The 19,240-nt window shown below is 38.1% G+C and overlaps 1 pseudogene; it reads right to left on the reverse strand.

The window, feature by feature from the left end:
- Positions 1-372: 372 nt before the first annotated feature.
- On the reverse strand, positions 373-1,046 carry LOC124514166 (60S ribosomal protein L10-like; annotated as a pseudogene).
- Between the last annotated feature and the right edge of the window lie 18,194 nt (positions 1,047-19,240).

A 19,240-nucleotide genomic window follows, 5' to 3' on the forward strand; every position in this document is an offset into this window, starting at 1 on the left:
GTGAGGTTGCCATGAGGTAGAAACACAGGGAATCTTCAAAATTTCTCTCTTAAACTAGATGTGTGTGTGTGTATACACATACACACATATACATATTTATTAATTTTTTAATATATACATATATATGTATATGTACAGTTATATATACATGTGTTCATCTGTTGCTTTTCAAACTACATATATGCACTTATATACTCTATAAAAAATCATTAATAAATTTTTTAAATTATTATTAAAAGCAATAAAAAACCCCAAAATTAATGTAACAGGCACAGGTATTATGTTGACTTATGCTTGTCATTATGGTAAAGAGTTCAAGTCACTGATTATCGTTGGATATATCCTTTTTTTTTTTTTAACAGGAAATAGGATTTATCTGTGGGCATGAATAAGGGGGCAGTGCCAAGTTTCCCATGAGTGCAGGGCCTCCCATCTGTCCAGGAAGCCATCATGAGGGATGTATTTGACCCCAAAGTCATCTGGGATGAGCCACTTTTCAGCCATCATGTCTTCAAATTCATCTACATTAAATTTAGTAAAGCCCCACTTCTTGGTGATGTGATTTTTCTGGCAGCCAGGGAACTTGCATTTGGCCCTATGTAGGGTCTCAACCACATGTTCCTTATTCTTCAGCTTGGTAAGGATGGACATAATGACTTGATCAATATGGACTCTAGCTACTCTGCCCTGGGGGTTTCTGAAGGCACCCCACATACTTGTCTGCATGGTCCCAGCAGGAGACGACATCTTGTTGATATGGATGACTTGGAAGGGGTGGAGGCGTGCTTGAATGTGAAAGCCATCTTTTCACAACTTTTCACCATGTACTTGTTGGCACAGAGGAAGCCTCCAGGGCTTCAAAAGAGAGAGCTGTTCATATTCATCTGACACCATGTGGCCATGGTGTAAAAACTCATCACTTTTGCCTTCTTCCATTCCATATCAAAGATGTAGATCTTCACATCAGGTATATCTCTGCAGAAGTGAGACTTTGGATATGACTTGTTTGTACTATACCAGTAATACCAGACAGGGCAGTGACCCATGGCAACACCATAATCTGTGAGGGCCCGAAAGGAAAGAATTTGTTATATTCATATTTTTTGTAATGTCTTTGTTCAGGAAGTAATTCTTTTACACAAAAGCACTACTTCTTTGGACTATAATTAAAAAAATAAGTTTTAATATTAAAGCAGGAATTGTTCTTTGCATACAGATATGAAGAAGCTTGGGTTTATATACTACAGATATGTTATAACACAGGCAGACACTCAATTAACATTGAAGAGTAGGATGTTGAGGTGCCTGGGTGGCTCAGCTGATTGAGCCTCTGACTCTTGATTTCAGCTCAGGTCATGATCCCAGGGTCCTGGGATCAAGCTTCCACAATCAGCATGGAGCCTGCTTGAGATTCTCTCTCTCTCTCTCTCTCTCTCTCTCTCTCTCTCCTTCTGCCCCTCTCCCCTGCTCATGCTCTCTAAAATTAAATTAAATTAAATTAAGCTAAATTAGTTTTTTTTAAATAGAATGTTGATTTTCCTCTTCTTCTTCCATCCCTTTTCCTTGAAGATAGTGGCATGGCCAGGGGCCAAAAATGTGGCAGGATAAAGGATGTGGCAATGAGGTTGGGATACTGATTATATATACAAGGAGTTGAGCAAGTAAATACATGTATCAGTTATAATGGGAGTCAGGTTCTCAATGAAATACAAGGCAATGTTAGCTGCTAAGGTGGGAAGAACTCCTATTTTGGAGAATAGAAAAGAACTCTATTTTGGAGAATAGAAAACCAAGCATACTGGAAGGTACAAATGTCACACGGTGTTCAGTGGCCATTTGAGGTTTGTCCTTTGAACTGGTTTCTTATTGCTGCTGTAACAAATTACATAGTAGCTAAACACAAATTTATTATCTTAAATGCTAGAGGTCAAAACTCTGAAATGGGTTTTACTGGGCTAAAATCAACATGTCAGCAAAACCACACTCCTTCTGGAAGCTCTAGGAGAAAATCTATTTCCTTACATTTTCCAGCTTCTAGAGGCTGCCTGAATTCTTTGATCATGATCCCTCCCCCCACCCCCCCTTCAAAGCTAACAGTGTAGCATCAAATCTTTGACCTATTTTCACTGCCACGTCTCCTACTCTGCCATGCCTCAGTCATCACATCACATCACCTTCTCTGATTTGAGACATGGACATCTTTGGTGGAGAGGATTATTCTTTCTACATGCTAGGACTCTGAAGTGAGAACAGTAAAAAAAAAAAAAAAAAAAAAATTTCACTTTTCTATAGCTGCTAGGGGGGGAAAGGGAAGCAGGAAACAGAGGATTTGGTTTTACCAGTATTGTAATTCTATCAACCCTGGAGAGAGAAAGGGAACAACAGTAGTTCTAGCGATGGATCTTAGAATCTTAAGCCAGATAGGAAAGGAAGAGAAACCTGGTGGAGGTGGAAGGGAGGACTGTTAATGAGTAAGGCCAATGGGCTAAAGATCTCAATAAGGTCAAAGAATCACTGAATGAGATGTCTATAATAGACTAGTGGATGTGAGGAGTCAAGATTTCAGCAGTATCTATTCCTGTTGTGGATGAGGTCACAGGTGTGACCACAGGAAAGACAGCTGAGGTAGGACAAAAGAACAGTCAGTGGATGCAAGTGTGTCACTTCCAGTTACTCTAGGAAAGCTGCAAAAAGGAAACTCATCAAATAAACAGGGCAAGGCGGAAGTTTATCAACAAATGCAGCCCATGGAGTCAGAGTAAAAAAAAAAGAAAAATTAAGGCTGAGTTTTCAAATCCTGTACATTTGGCTTATTAGAAAAGCCAAAACCAAATTGGGTATTATTAGAAAGTCAAGATCATTCTGTGCTAGATCTTTTTCATGGGCTACTAGTAATCTGGGTTAGTGTAATGAGCTAAATTTTATCCCCCAAAATTCATGTGTTGAAGCCCTAGCCTCTAGTACCTCTAAACGTGACTATATTTGGAGATTGGGCCTTCAAATTGGTGATTAAGTTAGAATGAGGCCAATGGACTGGGCTCTAACCCCATGTAACTGGTGTCCTTATGAGAGAAGGAAATTTGGACACCCAAAAAGAGAAAACAACAAGGATGCACTTGCACAGAGGAATGACCATGTGAGGACACACAGAGTAGACAAGCATCTATCTGCGAGTTGAGGACACAGGTCTCAGGAGACACCAAACCTGACACCTTGACTGTGGACTTCAAAGCCTCCACAACTGTGAGAAATTCCTGTTGCTAAGCCATTTAGTCCGTGGTATTTGGTATGGCAGCCCTAGCAAACTAATGTACCTAATTTGTTTTAGGTATTATTACTTAGAAAATGTTCCTAATTTTAACAGTACCTTAGAAATCTTTTTCTATCTGGAAAATTCTTTTTTAGGATCTCAGAATTCATTCCATCTTCCTTCATCTTGGATTCTCTGAATCTTAATGAAGAGGGCAGTGAGGAGTACTCATGTGGACAGAGGAGAGGTCGCCAACTCCCCATTCGCCACCAGACTCTGCTTCGATCTGCATGGAAGCAGGCTTGGTACATGGAGACTATGTTGTGAAATGCTCATCGGCAAGAACACACACCAAGTCTTTTCCACAGTCTGTTCCTGGAAAAGTTTGAGTGCAAGCTGGCAGTAATTTAAGAGCAACCCAGGAGTCCAAGTTCTTTTCTGCCTTCCTTTTACCACATGTCTGCCTTGTGGCAACTGATTTTCCATTGGCAGGCAGACAGAGGTTTTGTCATATTTGAGTTAAGGTGTTCCTGCTAAAACATCCAGGAAAACAGCAGGCATAGAAGAAGAGGTTGTACAGGCCTAAGCAGCAAGAAGTGAAACATGAAAAGTAAACATTCTATAAAAGACGGTTTAGCAAGATGACCCACATTGTACTACAAAGACATTAAAGAGGCAATTTTATCTATTTGGAAATATTATAATGGGAACATAATTTCTGTAGTTCAACTTTTGCTTCTTAGCTAGCTACCATGCCATTAATTTGTGGATATCTTCCTACACTTTCTGATCTTAAAGTATTTATAGAAACTACCAAACTTTTGGCCACCAAGCAACTTGTGGAGTTCCTGTAGAAAAGAGAGAGAGAGAGAGAGAGTGGAAACTGGTCAGTAAACACAAGCTGAGTGAGAGTCTTGGTGTTGTTTATTTCCCATGTCACCAATCTGACTCATCGCTGGTAGCAGAAACCTTTTGTAAGGATATGCATCTGGTGTACTCAGTTGAAGCAAGCCACCTGCATGGTTCACTGTGACAACCTTGAGCACATCTGCAGCGCCCATCAGATAGCACACTCCATCTTTATGGTGTCCCATGAGGCTTTCCCACTATTGCACCAGCTAATGCAGCAGGTACAGGGTGGATGCGTTCATCTAGAACATGTTTGGATGCTCCATTTGATGCCCAAGAGTTTGTGTATAAACAGGAGTCCTGCCATAAATGACTCCCATTGCCAAAAACATGGCAAGAGAAGTGCGTGCATTAGAATGCTTTCAGCACAAAGGGATGTGTGCGTGTATTTTTAAACAAACAACAGAGTTAAAGGAATAATTATTGTTTCTGCCCCCTTCATGTTAGAGTCTCCTGCACTATGAAAAAACAACCAATCTTAATATATTACATAAAATCATAGAACCTAAACCCTTCATTTTATAAAATGAGGCCCAAAGACTATCCAATGTCACATGGAAAGTCACGATGATTTCTTAATATTTGATTAAACATACTTGCTACAAGTTCATAGGCCCTATGTCCCACAAGTTCTGATTCAATGAGCCTTTGTAAATCTACATTTTATGTGTAAAATCCATTTTAACAAATACCCTTGGTAACTCTATGCAGGTGAGACACACTGGGATAATGAAGGTCAAGTCGTTGGTCAAGTCAGTGGTCTCTCCAGGGACAGCAAGCTACTTGTGGGTTCAATAGCCCAAATATCTCTTGTTACACATAGCTTCACAATACTACTCTTGTTAAAATCATAAATCTTTGGAACTCATGTTGGACCATATCTGTCCATATCTGACATATAGTGTGGCTCACAGCCAACTAAGTTTATATTTATTTATTCAGAAAGAAATAAAGAGATATTAAAAATAAGTATTTTATTTACAAAAGTATGAAATCATAGTGATAAAATAGTAAAATAGGAAGCACTTGCAACACTAGAAGAACTGCATTAAAGCAAATGTCTTTTAAACAGACAAAGTTGGAGTTGAAAAATGTTTCCCCTTCTTCCTCCAAGCCCCAGATTTAACCAGTGTCAACTGATCAGCATAGGAAGGGACAACAGGGCAGGGGGAGGGGGCTGGTGTGAGACAAAGGAAGGACACTAACCCAGGAGTTGGCCAATGTGGCTATTGACTTCAGCTGTTCTACTAGGTAAATCAGGGTTTGATTTACTCTTTTGTTGATCATCCAAGACCAGTATTTGGCAAACATTTTCTATAAAAGGTCAGATAGTAAGCACTATTTTAGACTTTACAGGACAAGATCTCTGTTGCAACTATTCAACACTGCTGTGACAGTGAGAAAGCAGACACAGACAGTATGTAAATAAATGACACAGCTGTGTTTCAATAAAATTATTTACAACAATAGGAATAGCCAGAACCTGAGGTCTAGACTTAACATGATAGATAAAATGTTAACATACATCAAATTTAAAGGCATATCATAACATAATGTAGCCATTACATTGTAAAGAACACATACACACAAAATTGAGGAAATATTATTCTAGTATTCTAAAAGTATCATCCAATTAAGCAAAAAGTCTCTCATCCCTTTGATGAACCAACGAAGTTCTAATATACATCAAAGCTGTTTCACTTTCATCTTATTTGCCAACATATATAAAAATATCAACAGACATAAGGGCACCTGGGTGGCTCAGACAGTTTAAGCGTCTGACTTCAGCTCAGGTCATGATTTCACAGTTCAAGGTTTTGAGCCCCGCATCGGCCTCTGTACTGACAGCTCAAAGCCTGCTTCAGATTCTGTGTCTCCCTCTCTCTCTGCCCCTTCTCCACTCATGCTCTCTCTGTCTCTCAAAAATAAATACACATGAAAAAAATTATTTAAAAAAATATCAACAGACAGATATGCCAGAACCACACTTGTTAAAAATAAATATATCCATTCTGAATCAATGTGTCTCTAATTTTTTGGTCAGATATAAAAATAATGCTTAAAATTAGTTGACATATAATCACTTAGATTCTTTTCTTCATTTTCTTTCTCTTCATTTTTAAATATTAGCACTAGCACTTATCTTTAGTACTTATTTTGCTAATTTACTTTACAGATTTGGATTCTTTGATCAAGAAATACCAGAAAAATTCAACCTGTCTTCAAATGTTAAGAAAGTCTCCTGGCTTGCATGACTGGAAGTCTAGAAGACTGAACAGATTTCAGAGTTGACATTATCTGTGTCTCTGGCTCCCTGCTGTTCTCCCTCTGGTATGTGTGGCTTCCTACTGAGGCTGGATATGAAATGACTACAGAACTTCTGGGCCACACAACAACCAGAAGAAAACAGAAAACTCCCAGATTAGGAAGAATGCACTTTCCCCATCATCTTCAGCAAACCTCTCCTGGATGCTTATTGGCACAGATTGAGTCATATGACAATTTCTAAACCAATCTTAGGCAAGGGGGGTAGGTTTAAACACAGACCTACCCTGGAGCTTGGGTGAAATCAGCTTCCACTGAGACATGTCGACTGAGTCGAGCATGGTTGGACACCTTAACAAAGGGATAAGGGAGTAGATGAATAATAAAAGATCACTGAAGATAACCACTACTGTTTATTTTCCATTTAGCTTTTCTGTCAGTCAGTTCTTACTCTCTCTGAGCTTGCATCTCAAAGGAGAAGTCTTTTGAACCCTTTAGTAGAAAGTTGCTCAAAAAGTTTACAACTTGAATAATTGAAAATAGTTTCAGATACTTAACTGTGAACGTGTTAATCAGAGCAAGCAAAAAAACTTGAAACAAACTAAATGTTTAGCAATGTGGAAATTATAGCATTGAAATGTTACAAATACATTTGATGTGGTAAGTCATAAAATACTGAACAGAGGAAAAGGCATATTGTAAAATAGGATTTTAGTGTCAAACAATAAAACAAAGACTACCAGAGCCTTAAAAGAAAAACAAAAAAACAAAAAACAAGTTGTATCTATAATCTTCCCAGGCAGGGGATCCTAAGGTAGTAAAGAAATCATTGAGCAATTGAGCAGTGTGTTGACAGGGGAGAATGAGGTGTTTTAAATGCAAAAAAAAAAAAATCTACTGAATAAGCACTGAAAATGAGTCCACTGCCTGTAAACAATCGATAACAACAAACCCCACAGCTCACTGATCAGGGTCTTCAATTAGTTCCAGGGTCAAAGTTCATAGTCTTTAATGAACTTCAACTAGTCAGAGCCAGTTGTGATTAAATACAGAATTCAATTGTGATATTTCCTTATATAAGTGTAATGTTCCTTTTATATCACTATCAACCTATGGCCATCAATATCCATCCAGGTGCACAGGAATCACACTAGCATTTAAAAGAATTTAAATTTAAATCAGAGAACTGGATATGCAGGTGGTGAAATAGTTGAGAAATTAGGGGGAAATGAGATGACATATTAGCAAGAGCAGGAAACCACTACCCAGACCCTAGGCTATAAGGACAAAGGGAAGGTGGTAATAGTATAGCCCAAAGACCAAGGTCGGCTGATGGAAATTAGGACATTATCAGTCCTGTGACACAGAAACTGGAGGAGGTGTTGCTCAAGGCAGAGAGAAGGGGCTAAAACATCCTGGCTTCTCCTTTTCTTCCTGCCTCCAAACTCATGAAGGTTTCTCATTGGCCAAGCCTTGATGAAAGCTAGATGATATGGCAATGGGGGAACACAGGAAGTGCTGTCTGCACTGGACATCCCATCCTTCATATATAGAGAGAAGAAGGAATATAGCTGGTTGAAAATAATTCAGGCCTGGTACAGAGAACCTGTCAATAAACATGTATGCAAATGTACATTTGCAAAGATGCTTCTAGAAGGCTCTCAACATGGAAGAATATTAACCATTTTTTTCTGATTATAGCGTTTTTTTCTATTGTATTTTCTGATTTTCCTTCAGTAAGTATGCATTATTAAAGTTATTTTTTTAATGTTACAAGTTATTTTTAAGAACATGTATTAAAAATGGAAGTAATTATTGGAAACATTTAGCCAACAAATCACTGTTGCTTTCATAAATCTTCAATATTGTTATTCATGTCCGTGTTGTCTGGAGGGCATGTACATGTAATCCATCATAAGAAATAAAGTCAGAGTCTTCAGAGTGGAATGTTTATAAGGACAAACAATTCTTCTTTTTGCTATTGTTAGCTGCCTCTCACAACAAAACATAAATATATTATTGTGCTAACAATCAACTCCTTACTTTTAGCAAGGCTCCCATATCCTACAGGGGTAAGGAGTAGAAGTAAAGAAGTGAGTAAAGGAAAGAAAATCTCATTCTGTCACAGTTCTAGTGTTTCAAATATTTTCTCTATCTGTGACAGTGTGCAAGTGACAGAAAGGTGGTGGACAAAATTCCTTTAATGTACTTAAAGAAGACACCTCACTGCACAGGAAGACAGAGATAGGGAATTACACAGCAGCATGTCCAAGCTTCCAAATGCCCATGAATACCTCCATGATACACAGGAGGGAAGACAGGATGGAATCCAGTGGGCTCTTTGAGGGAGATCTTGCCATCCTCACAGATTTTTTATAATTGCATGGTCCTGCCTAATACCTGCAGATTCTGGCCCCCTGTTTGCCTGTCGAGGCTAAGAGACCAGATGAACTTAAATTTTCCTGGCATCCCACCCCCTGATACAATGTACATCAAACTTTGCTGCCATTAAAATTACCTGGGGAGTGTTTTTATTACCAATACCAGAGCCTCATGCCTAGAAATTGTGAGTAGATGAGTCTTGTGTGAACTAGAGCAGCTGCAGTTTTACACACTTGTTAGTTACAGCCAGAGTTGAAGATCACAACCCAGAGAGAACCAGGCCCAGATCTACCAGGAGTTATTTCTGAAAGTGCTTCTTAATATATATATGGAAGTCTTCCTGGGAAGATGGTAGAGTAGGAGGATCCTAAGCTCACCTCATGCCACAGATACAACTAGATAACACCCATATCGATGTAAAAAAAACAGAAAACAACCCAAAGAGGGAAAGAACAGACTCTCCACAGCTCAATGTATAGAAGAGCCATATCAAAGAGGGTAGGAAGGGCAGAGATGTGGCCAGGAGCTAAATGGACCCATGGGGCCGTCTATAGGAAGGAGAGATACCACAGGTATGGAAAGGGGAGAGAGCCACTCCAGGCATCCCAGGCATGGAGAGCCTACAGGGAGAAGACAAATCCCCATAACATTTGGCTTTGAAAACCAGAGGAGCTGAATTTCATGGGCTTTTATAATCAGTAGGGCTTAACATCTTGAACTTTAAAAATCAGCAGGCTCAGCTCTGGGAAAGCAGAGAGGGTGAGAGGAAACTAAGTCCCTGACTTTAAAGAGATAGTACAACAAACAGCCCCATGGAGATACAGCATAGGAGGAGCACTTCCGAAAATGCCTGGGGTATACAGGAAAGAAATTTGTTCACTAATCTCAGAGCACGTGCTGGAGGGGCAAAGATCTTTGGGAGACTTCTCCAGGAAAAAAGGAGCTGGCAAATGCCATTTATCTCCACTTCCTACCATCACCTAAACACATAGACCCCTGTGGTAACCAGCCAAGCAACAAAACCGTCCATCTAACTTGCTAACACCACTTAGTCTGCTCTGTGTGCTTCTGCAGATCTGCGCCTTCCAACCTGGCATGCTTTGGTCCCTGTGTCTCCTGAAGACCTGCCCCTCCAATAGGACATTGGCTAGAGTTTATCCAAAGCAGTGCCACAAGCCTGGCAGGGTACAAGCAGCCCTGAAAGGGGCCAGCACCACTCCAAAGTAACTCCTACCCTGGAGAGAAGGGAGGATAACAACACATGACACACACACACCAGTCCAACTGAGGCCCCACTAGTGGGCTGGGGGCAGACATGTGGTCCGACTTCAGGCTGCACCCACCAACAAAACTTCTCAGGGCACAACACAGGGAAAGCACCCCGTAGTTTGGTGCCACACATCTCAGGCAAATGCCTGGTCTGACTCAATTCAAACTCATGATGACTTACTGACAACACAGGGACCAAATGTTGCCCACAACAGGCAAAGAGAGCCACTGCAGACAACAGGGATGAAGGCAAAAGCGGCTCAGCCACAATAGTAGGGTACTCATGCAACGCATAAGAGACATCCCTGAAACACCAGATTGTAGTGAACAGGGGACAGTGCACTGCAGAAGATGTAGCTGACTACTCTAATACATAGAAACAGAGAGCTAGATAAAATGAGGAGACAGAGGATTATGTCCCAAATATCACAGCAAGAGACCTAAACAATGTAGATAAGTAATATCTCTGATAGAAAATTTAAAGTAAAGGTCATAAAGATACTCACTGGACTTGAGAAAAGAGTGGAGGACCGCAGTGAAACCCTTAACAAAGAGACATAAAACATAAAAAGAACCAGTCAGAGACAAAGAACTCAATAACCGAGACAAGAAATACACTAGATGGGCTGGAGGAGGCAGGGAAGATGGTGGAGTAGGAGAATCCTAAACTTGCCTCATCTCATACAACTAGATAACATTCACATTGGCATAAATAACCCAGAATATGACCCCAAGACTGGCAGAACAAACTCCACAACTAAAGGTAGAGAAAAGGCCACATCGAAGAAAGTAAGAAAGGTGAAGATGAGATTTGGGAGTGAAACAGACTGTATCCATCCACAGTGGGGAGGGAGCCAATAGTGCAGAGAAAGGTGAAAAACAGATTTTCACTGGGGATACTGAATGGGAAGATGAATCCCTATAACGTTTATCTTGGAAAGCAAGAGGGACCAAATCTCATGAATTCTTACAACCAGTGAGACAAAGGCTGGAATTTTAAAAATTGAAGGGTTCTACTCTGGGAGAACCTGGATGGCATTAAGAAGTGGAGTTCTCACCCTTAAAGAGATAGCATGACAAAGAGCCAGAAGAGATAAAGCAGTTTGAAAAATGTCTGGGGCAGAGGCACTTGTGTGGCTCAATTGGTTAACCATCTGACTCTTGATTTCAGCTCAGGTCATGGTCCCAGGGTCATGAGATTGAGCCCTGCATCAGGCTCCATGCTAAGCATGGAGCTTGCTTGGAATTCATTCATTCTCTCTCTCTCTCTCTCTTTCTCTCTCTCTCTTTCTCTCTCTCTCTCTCTCTCTCACCCTCTCCCTCTCTCTCTCTGCTCGTCCCCTGCTTGTATGTGTGCTCTCTCTCAAAATAAATAAATAAACATTTAAAAATAAATAAAATAAAATAAAATAAAATAAAATAAAATAAAATGTGAAAAATGTGTAGGACAGACTGGAGAGAAAGTCATTTACTCATCTTAGAGCATGCCCCAGAGAGGCAGGCATCTGGGGAGACCCCTCCAGAAAAGGAACTGGTGGCACTGTTTTCCTCCCCCAGCCCCCAGTATAAACACGTGGACACCTGCAGGAACCAGTGCAGTGTCAACATTCACTACCTAACTTGTACACCAAGGCCTGGCCCCACACTTCAGCAGATCTACCCTTCCCAGTCATGCTTTCCCTGGTGCTGCAAACCCCTTCCCCCAGAAGACCAGTGGAACCCTACCAACACCTCATTTCCTGGCCCGTGTGTTTTACTGGACCTCAGTTTTGTAAATGACAATCCTCATTTCCAAACAGACCAGAGCACACTTTATTAAAATGTGCCCCACCTGGCTGGGGACCAAACACTGCCCACAACAAGCATAGAGAGCCATGGCAGACAAATGGACTAAAGAAAAAAGTAGCCAGGACTCAACAGCAGGGCACAGACAGCACACATAGGAGACACTCTCTGAAATGCTAGGTCCTGGGGAACAGGAGACACTGCAGTGCAGGGCACTACAGGATATCTTCCTCATAAAGCCGTTACCTTCAAGAACAGGAGACAAAGCTGACTTTCCTAACACATAGAAACAGACACAGAGAGGTAGACAATATGAAGAGATGGAGGAATATGTCCCAAATGAAAGAACAGGACAAAACCATAGTAAGAGATCTAAGTGAAACAGATACAAGTAATATTCCCAATAGAGAATTTAAAGTAATGATCATAAGATACTCACTGGACTTGAGAAAAGAGTGGAGGAGATCAGTGAGACCATTATAAAGAGATAAAAAAAAGAACCAATCAGAGATGAAGAACAAAATAAATGAAATTAAAAATACACTTGATGGAATAAATGGCAGGCTAGAGGAAACAGTGGAACAAAATAATGACCTGGAAGACAGAATAATGGAAAGTAATCAAGCTGAGCAAATGAAAGAAAAAGGAATTATGCAAAATGGGAATAGATTTAAAGAACTCAGTGACTCCATCAAGCACAGTAACATTTGCATGACAAGGATCACAGAAAGAAGAGAGAAAAAGGGGGACTAAAATTTTATTTGAAGAAATAACAGCTGAAAACTTCCCTAATCTGGGAAATAAAGCATAAATCTAGATCCAGGAGGCACAGAGACCCCCCCCCAAAAAAATCAACCCAAGGCGGTCCACACCAAAACACACAGTAATTAAAATGGCAAAAAGTCATGATAAAAAAAAATTAATGCAGGAGAAGACAGTTACATACAAGTGAAACCCTGTAAGGCTATCAGTGGATTTTTCAGGCAAAACTTTATTGCCCAGAAGGGAGTGGCATGATCTATTCAAAGTGCTGAGTGGGAAGAGTCTGCAGCCAAGAATATTCTATCCAGCCAGGCTATCATTCAGAATAGAGATAAAAAGTTTCTCAGACAAACAAAAACTAAAGGACTTCATGACCATTAAACCAGCCCTACAAGAAATATTAAAGGGGACTTTTCAAGTGCAAAGACCATAACTGAGAGTAGAAAAAGTTGCAAGCACAAAAATGGTAAAAATAAGCATATCTGTAAAAATCAGTCAAGGGACTCACAAAATAAAAAGGATGTAAAACAGGATACAATATCCTAAAATGTGGAGGGTGAGAGGACTAAAGAATGGGTTCACAATTAAGCAGTCATCAACTTAATATTGACTGCTATATACAGAAGATATTATATATAAACTGAATGGTAACCACAAATCAAAAACCCACTGATAGATATGCAAAGAATAAAGAGAAAGGAATCTATGTATGTCACTAAAAAAAGCCAACAAACCATGAAAAACAGCAAGAGAGGAAAGGACTGGAGAGAAAGTACAAAAAACAACCACAAAACAATAACAAACTAACAATATATACATATCTATCAATAATTAATTTGAATGTAAATGGACTAAAAACTCCAATCAAAAGACATAGGATTATGGAATGAATAAAAAAGCAAAACCCATCTATATGCTGCCTACAAGAGACTCATTTGAGACCCTTTAGACATATGCAGAATAAAAGTGAAGGGATGGAAAAGCATTTATAATGCAAATTCAAGTGAAAGAAACTTGAGGTAGCAATACTTACATTGGACAAAATAGACTTTAAAACAAAGACTATAACAAGAGACAAAGAAAGACACCATATAGTCATAAAGGGAACAACCCAACAAGAAGATATAACAACTGTAAATATTTATGCACCCAACAATAAAGCACCCAAATACACAGAACAGTGAAAACCTAACAACAGAATTGATAGCAATACAATAATAGTAGACTTTGACATCCCACTTAGATTAATGGACAGATCATCCAAACAGACAATCAACAAGGAAACAGGGGCTTTGAATGACACACTGGGCCAGATTGGCTTAACAGATATATTCAGAATGTTCCAGCCTAAAACAGCAAGATACACATTCTTTTAAGTGCTCATGGAACATTCTCCAGAATAAATCACATATTAGACCACAAAACAAGTCTCAACAAATTAAAAAAAATTGAAGTCATACCATGCAACTTTTCTGATCACACACAATGAAACTAGAAATCATCCACAAGAAAAAATCTGGAATGAGCACAAATATAAGGAGGTTAAATAATGTTACTAAATAATGAATGGGTCAAGCAAGAAATCAAAGAAGAAATTTAAAAAAATACATGGAGACAGATGAAAATGAAAACACTAAGGTCCAAAATCTTTGGGATGCAGTAAAATTGGTTCTAAGAGGAAGTTTATACCAATACAGGCTTACCTAAGAAATAAGAAAAATTTCAAAAAAAAAACACCTTAATCCTACACCTAAAGAAGCTAGTAAAAGAGCAAACCAAGTCCCAAAACAGTAGAAGGAAGACAATAAAGATTAGAGAAGAAACAATGAAATAGAAACTAAGAAAATAGAACAGATTAGTGAAACCAGATGTTTTTTGAAAAGGTCAACAAAATTGATATACATTTAGACAGACTCATCAAAAAAACATGATATAGGATTCAAATAAACACAATAATAAATTAAAGAGGAGAAATAACAACTGACACCACAAAATACAAAGGATTATAAGAAAATATTATAAAAAAATTGTATGCCAAAAAATTAGACAACCTAGAAGAAGTAGATAAATTCCTAGAAACATACAACCTCCCCAAACTGAATTAGAAAGAAAAAGAAAATTTGAACAGACCTATTGCCAGCAATGAAATTTCAGTAGTAATAAAAACCTCCCAACTAGTAAAAGTCCAGGACTAGATGACTTCACAGGTAAATTCATTTAAGGAGAGTTAATACCTACTCTTCTCAAACTATTCCAAAAAAACAGAGGAGAAAGGAAAGCTTCCAAATTCATTCTATGAGGCCAGCATTACGCTGATACCAAAACCAAGTAAAATAGCACTACAAAAGAAGAAAGAAAGAAAGAAAGAAAGAAAGAAAGAAAGAAAGAAAGAAAGAAAGAAAGAAAAGTACAGGCCAATCTCTCTCATTAACATAAGTACAAAAATCCTCAGCAAAATATTAGCAAACCAAATCCAACAATACCTTAAAAGTAATCATTCACTATTATCAGTGGGATTTATTCCTTGGATGCAAGGGTGATTCAATATCTGCAAACCAATAAACATGATCCATCACATCAATAAGAGAAAGGATAAAAACCATATGATCATTTCAGTAAATGCAGAAAAAGCGTTTGACAAAATACAACATCTATTCATGATTTAAAAAAAAAAACCTAAAACAAAGTAGATTTAGAGAAAACATACCTCAGCGTAATCAAGGCCATATATGAAAAACCCACAACTAGCATCATACCCAATGGTGGAAAACAGAGCTTTTCCCTAAGATCACGAACAAGACAAGGATGTCTACTCTCACCATTTGCATTCAACATAGTACTAGATATCCTAGCTATAGCAATCAGACAAGAAAAAGAAATAAAAGGCATCCAAATTGGTAAGGAACAAGTAAAATTTTCACTGTTTGCAAATGACATATTACATACAAAATACCCTAAAGACTCCATCAAAAACTACTAGAACTGATAGAATTCAGATAGTCACAGGATACAAAGTCAATATACAGAAATTCATTGCATTTCTATAAAATTAATAATAAAGTAGCAGAAAGGGAAATTAAGAAAACAATCTTATTTACAACTGCACCAAAATGAATTAAACACCTAGGAATAAACTTAACCAAGGAGGTGAAAGAATAGCACTCTGAAAACCATAAAACATTGATGAAGGAATTGAAGATGATACAAATAGAAAGTATTCATTCCATGCTCATGGACTGGGATAACAAATATTGTTAAAATGTCCATACTTCCCAAAACAATCTACAGATTTAATGCAATCCTTTTCAAAATACCACCAGCATTTTTACAGAACTAAAACACACAATTCTAAAATTTGTATGGAATCACAAAAGACCCCAAAGAGCCAAAACAATCTTGAAAAAGAAGAACAAAACTGGAGGTATCACAATCCTAGATTTCAAGATATAGTAAAAAGCTATATTTATCAAAATAGTATGATACTGACACAAAAACAGACACAAATCAATAGAACAGAATACAGAGCCCAGAAATAAACCCACAATCATATGTTCAATTAATCTTCAACAAAGGAGGCAAGAATATACAATGAGAAAAAGACAGTCTCTTCAACAAATGGTGCTGGAGAATTAGACAGCTATATGCAAAACTATGAAACTGTACCACTTTTTTACACCATAATATTTACAAAATTTTTAAACATTTACAAAAATAAACTCAAAATGGATTAAAGACCTAAATGTGAGACCTGAAACCATAAAAATCCTAGAAGAGAGCACAAGCAGTAATTTCTCTGACATTGCCCATAACAAAACTTTTCTTAGTATGTCTCCTGAGGCAAGAGAAACAAAAGAAAAAATAAACTATCAAAATAAGAAGCTTCTGCACGGCAAAGAAAACAATCAACAAATCTAAAAGACAACTTACTGAATGGGAGAATATATTAACAAATGGCATGTATGATAAAGGGTTAGTATCCAAAATATATAAAGAACTTATACTACTGACTACAAAAATAACCCCAAATAATCCAATTAAAAATGGGCAGAAGTACCACCTGGGTGGCTCAGTCGGTTAAGCATCTGACTTCAGCTCAGTTCATGATCTCACTGGGTCATGAGTTCAAGCCCCACATTGGGTTTTGTGCTAACGGCACAGAACCTGGAGCCTGCTTCAGATTCTGTGTCTCCCTCTCTCTCTGTACCTTCCCTGCTCACTCTCTGTATCTCAAAAATAAATAAACATTTTTAAAAAATGGGCAGAAGACATCAACAGACATTTCTTTAAAGAAGACATACAGGTGACCAAGAGACACACGAAAATATGCTCAAAATCACTCATCATCAGGGAAACGTAAATCAAAACTACCATGAAATGCCATATCACATTTGTCAGAATAGCTAAAATCAAAAACACAGGAATCAACAAGTGTTGGCAAGGATGTGGAGAAAAGGAACCATCATGCACTGTTGGTAGGAATTCAAAGTGCAGCCACTGTGGAAAATGGTATGGAAGTTCCTCAAAAAATTAAAAATATAATTACCATATGATCCAGTAATTCCACTACTGGGTATTTACCCAAAGAAAATGAAAACACTAATTTGAAAAGATATATGCATATTTATTGCAGCATTATTTACAATAGCCAAGTTATAGAAGCAACCCAAGTGTCCATCAATACATGAACGGATAAAACAGATGTAGTATATACAACGGAATATTAGTCATCAAACAAGAATGAAATCTTGCCATTTGCAATAACATAGATGTCTCTAGTGGGTCTAATACTAAGTGAAATAAGTCAGAGAAAGGCAATCACCTTTTGATTTCATTCCTATATGGAATTTAAGAAACAAACAAAAAAAGAAACAAACAAAAACCAGACATTTAACTACACAGAACTGATGGTTACCAGAGGGGAGGCGTGGAGAGGAGATGAGTGAAATAGGTGAAAGGGATTAAGAGTACACTTATCATGATGAGCACTGAGTAATATATAAAATTATTTCGTGCACACTACATTGTACACCAAAAACTAATACAACACAGTATATTAACTATATTGAAATTAAAATTTTAAACATACACACATACACACACACACACACACACACACACACACACACACAAATCCCAAGTGGGAATGGTATCACAGGTTCTCTGCCTCTCTTCAATGCAAAGACTAATAGGAATTTTCTAGTTGTTAACTTTAGACACCTTAAAAAAGTCAATTTTGATTAATAATAATCGCCACTCAAAAGGGAGACTGAAGGAAGCCAGGTCTACTTGGTCTGCTGCTGAGCAGGAGGAAAAGATTTTGTCCCACATGAGAAGAGTGTGGGGTTCAAGAAGGGTAAACCATTTATCCACTTCTCTACAGTGATTTTGCCTTATAGTTTTGTTAATTATTAATTCCCATTAAGACATCTACATATTAAAATTTAGTCACATACAGATACACACAACACAGATAAATCTTCTGGTCTTAGCCCAAGTTCTGCTTTGCACAATAGCCCTTAGCTACATTACTTTCCTCATTTGGATGGACAAACAGAGAAGGGTGTTTCCTTTGGTGTTCAGCTTAGATGTTTCTTCTCTCAAAAAAGAGTCCCACTTCCCCTACAAGTAGGTTAAAGCCCTTATTGTAAAGTCCCATCATTCACTCTACTTCCTCTTTCAGACCACATTCCACACTGTTAAATATCCTGGTGTTACCCGTTAGATGCAAGTCCCCTGAGAGCAGATGCTACACTCTCTTGTTCACCATTCTATCCCAGTGTCAGGTACTGTACCATATTTTAGGGGATTTTAGGGGAGATAATGGCCCTTATTTCATTTTGGTCTGGTGGCTGCCATTGTTTGCATGAATGGAATCAGATATCCTAATTTATCTGTTACAAAAATATCTTCCACCTTAAGAAATGTGATAGGAACATTCACTCCTTCAAATCCATGCCACTGCTATATTATGCATGATAACACCTGCACAGGTGACTTGGAAGTTTGGACCAGATATAATAATTTCTTTTAAAAATTCTAACATAATTAAGACTTCAGAATGTAGCCCAAATTGGTGTGTCAGAAAGAATTACTAAGATTTTTATTCTTAAAAAAAAAAAAGGCAATGTGAAGGGAAGAGTGTTGAGAAGTGAGCAGAGGCATCAGAGGCAAATTGAAGGGGAGCCTGCTGGCTGGGACAAAGGAGAATTTTTAGATTATTACAGGCAGTTTGGCTGGGATTTGAACACTTACTGGTTTGAGAGTGCTTGGAAGAAAATCAGCAGCCTGTTATTACTAAAAAAATAAAATACAAGATGTGAGCCAACAGCACAAAGTACTAATCATGAATACCTAGAAATGTGCCTAATTTTTCATTTAAGAGTCATGTGGAAGAAGATGTCTAAAGGAATGGATATTTTCAGAATCTCATACTTTTTCCTAATGTCCTCACTTTTCCTCAAGGAAAGCAAAAGTACATTTAAGCCATGATTTTAAAGGAAAGTATTTTCTTGTGAAAATGTTTTCCTCTAGCTTCCATATCAGCTTTATGTACCCTTGAATACAAGAATATTCAGCTCTTATTTTCTTCCTCTTTTTTTTTCCAGAAAGAAAACTGCA

The sequence above is a fragment of the Lynx rufus genome, unplaced genomic scaffold (genome assembly GCF_022079265.1).
Source record: "Lynx rufus isolate CCGP_SWC_20201006 ecotype Redwood Valley unplaced genomic scaffold, mLynRuf1.p SCAF_2, whole genome shotgun sequence".
NCBI classification, from domain to species: Eukaryota; Metazoa; Chordata; class Mammalia; order Carnivora; family Felidae; genus Lynx; species Lynx rufus.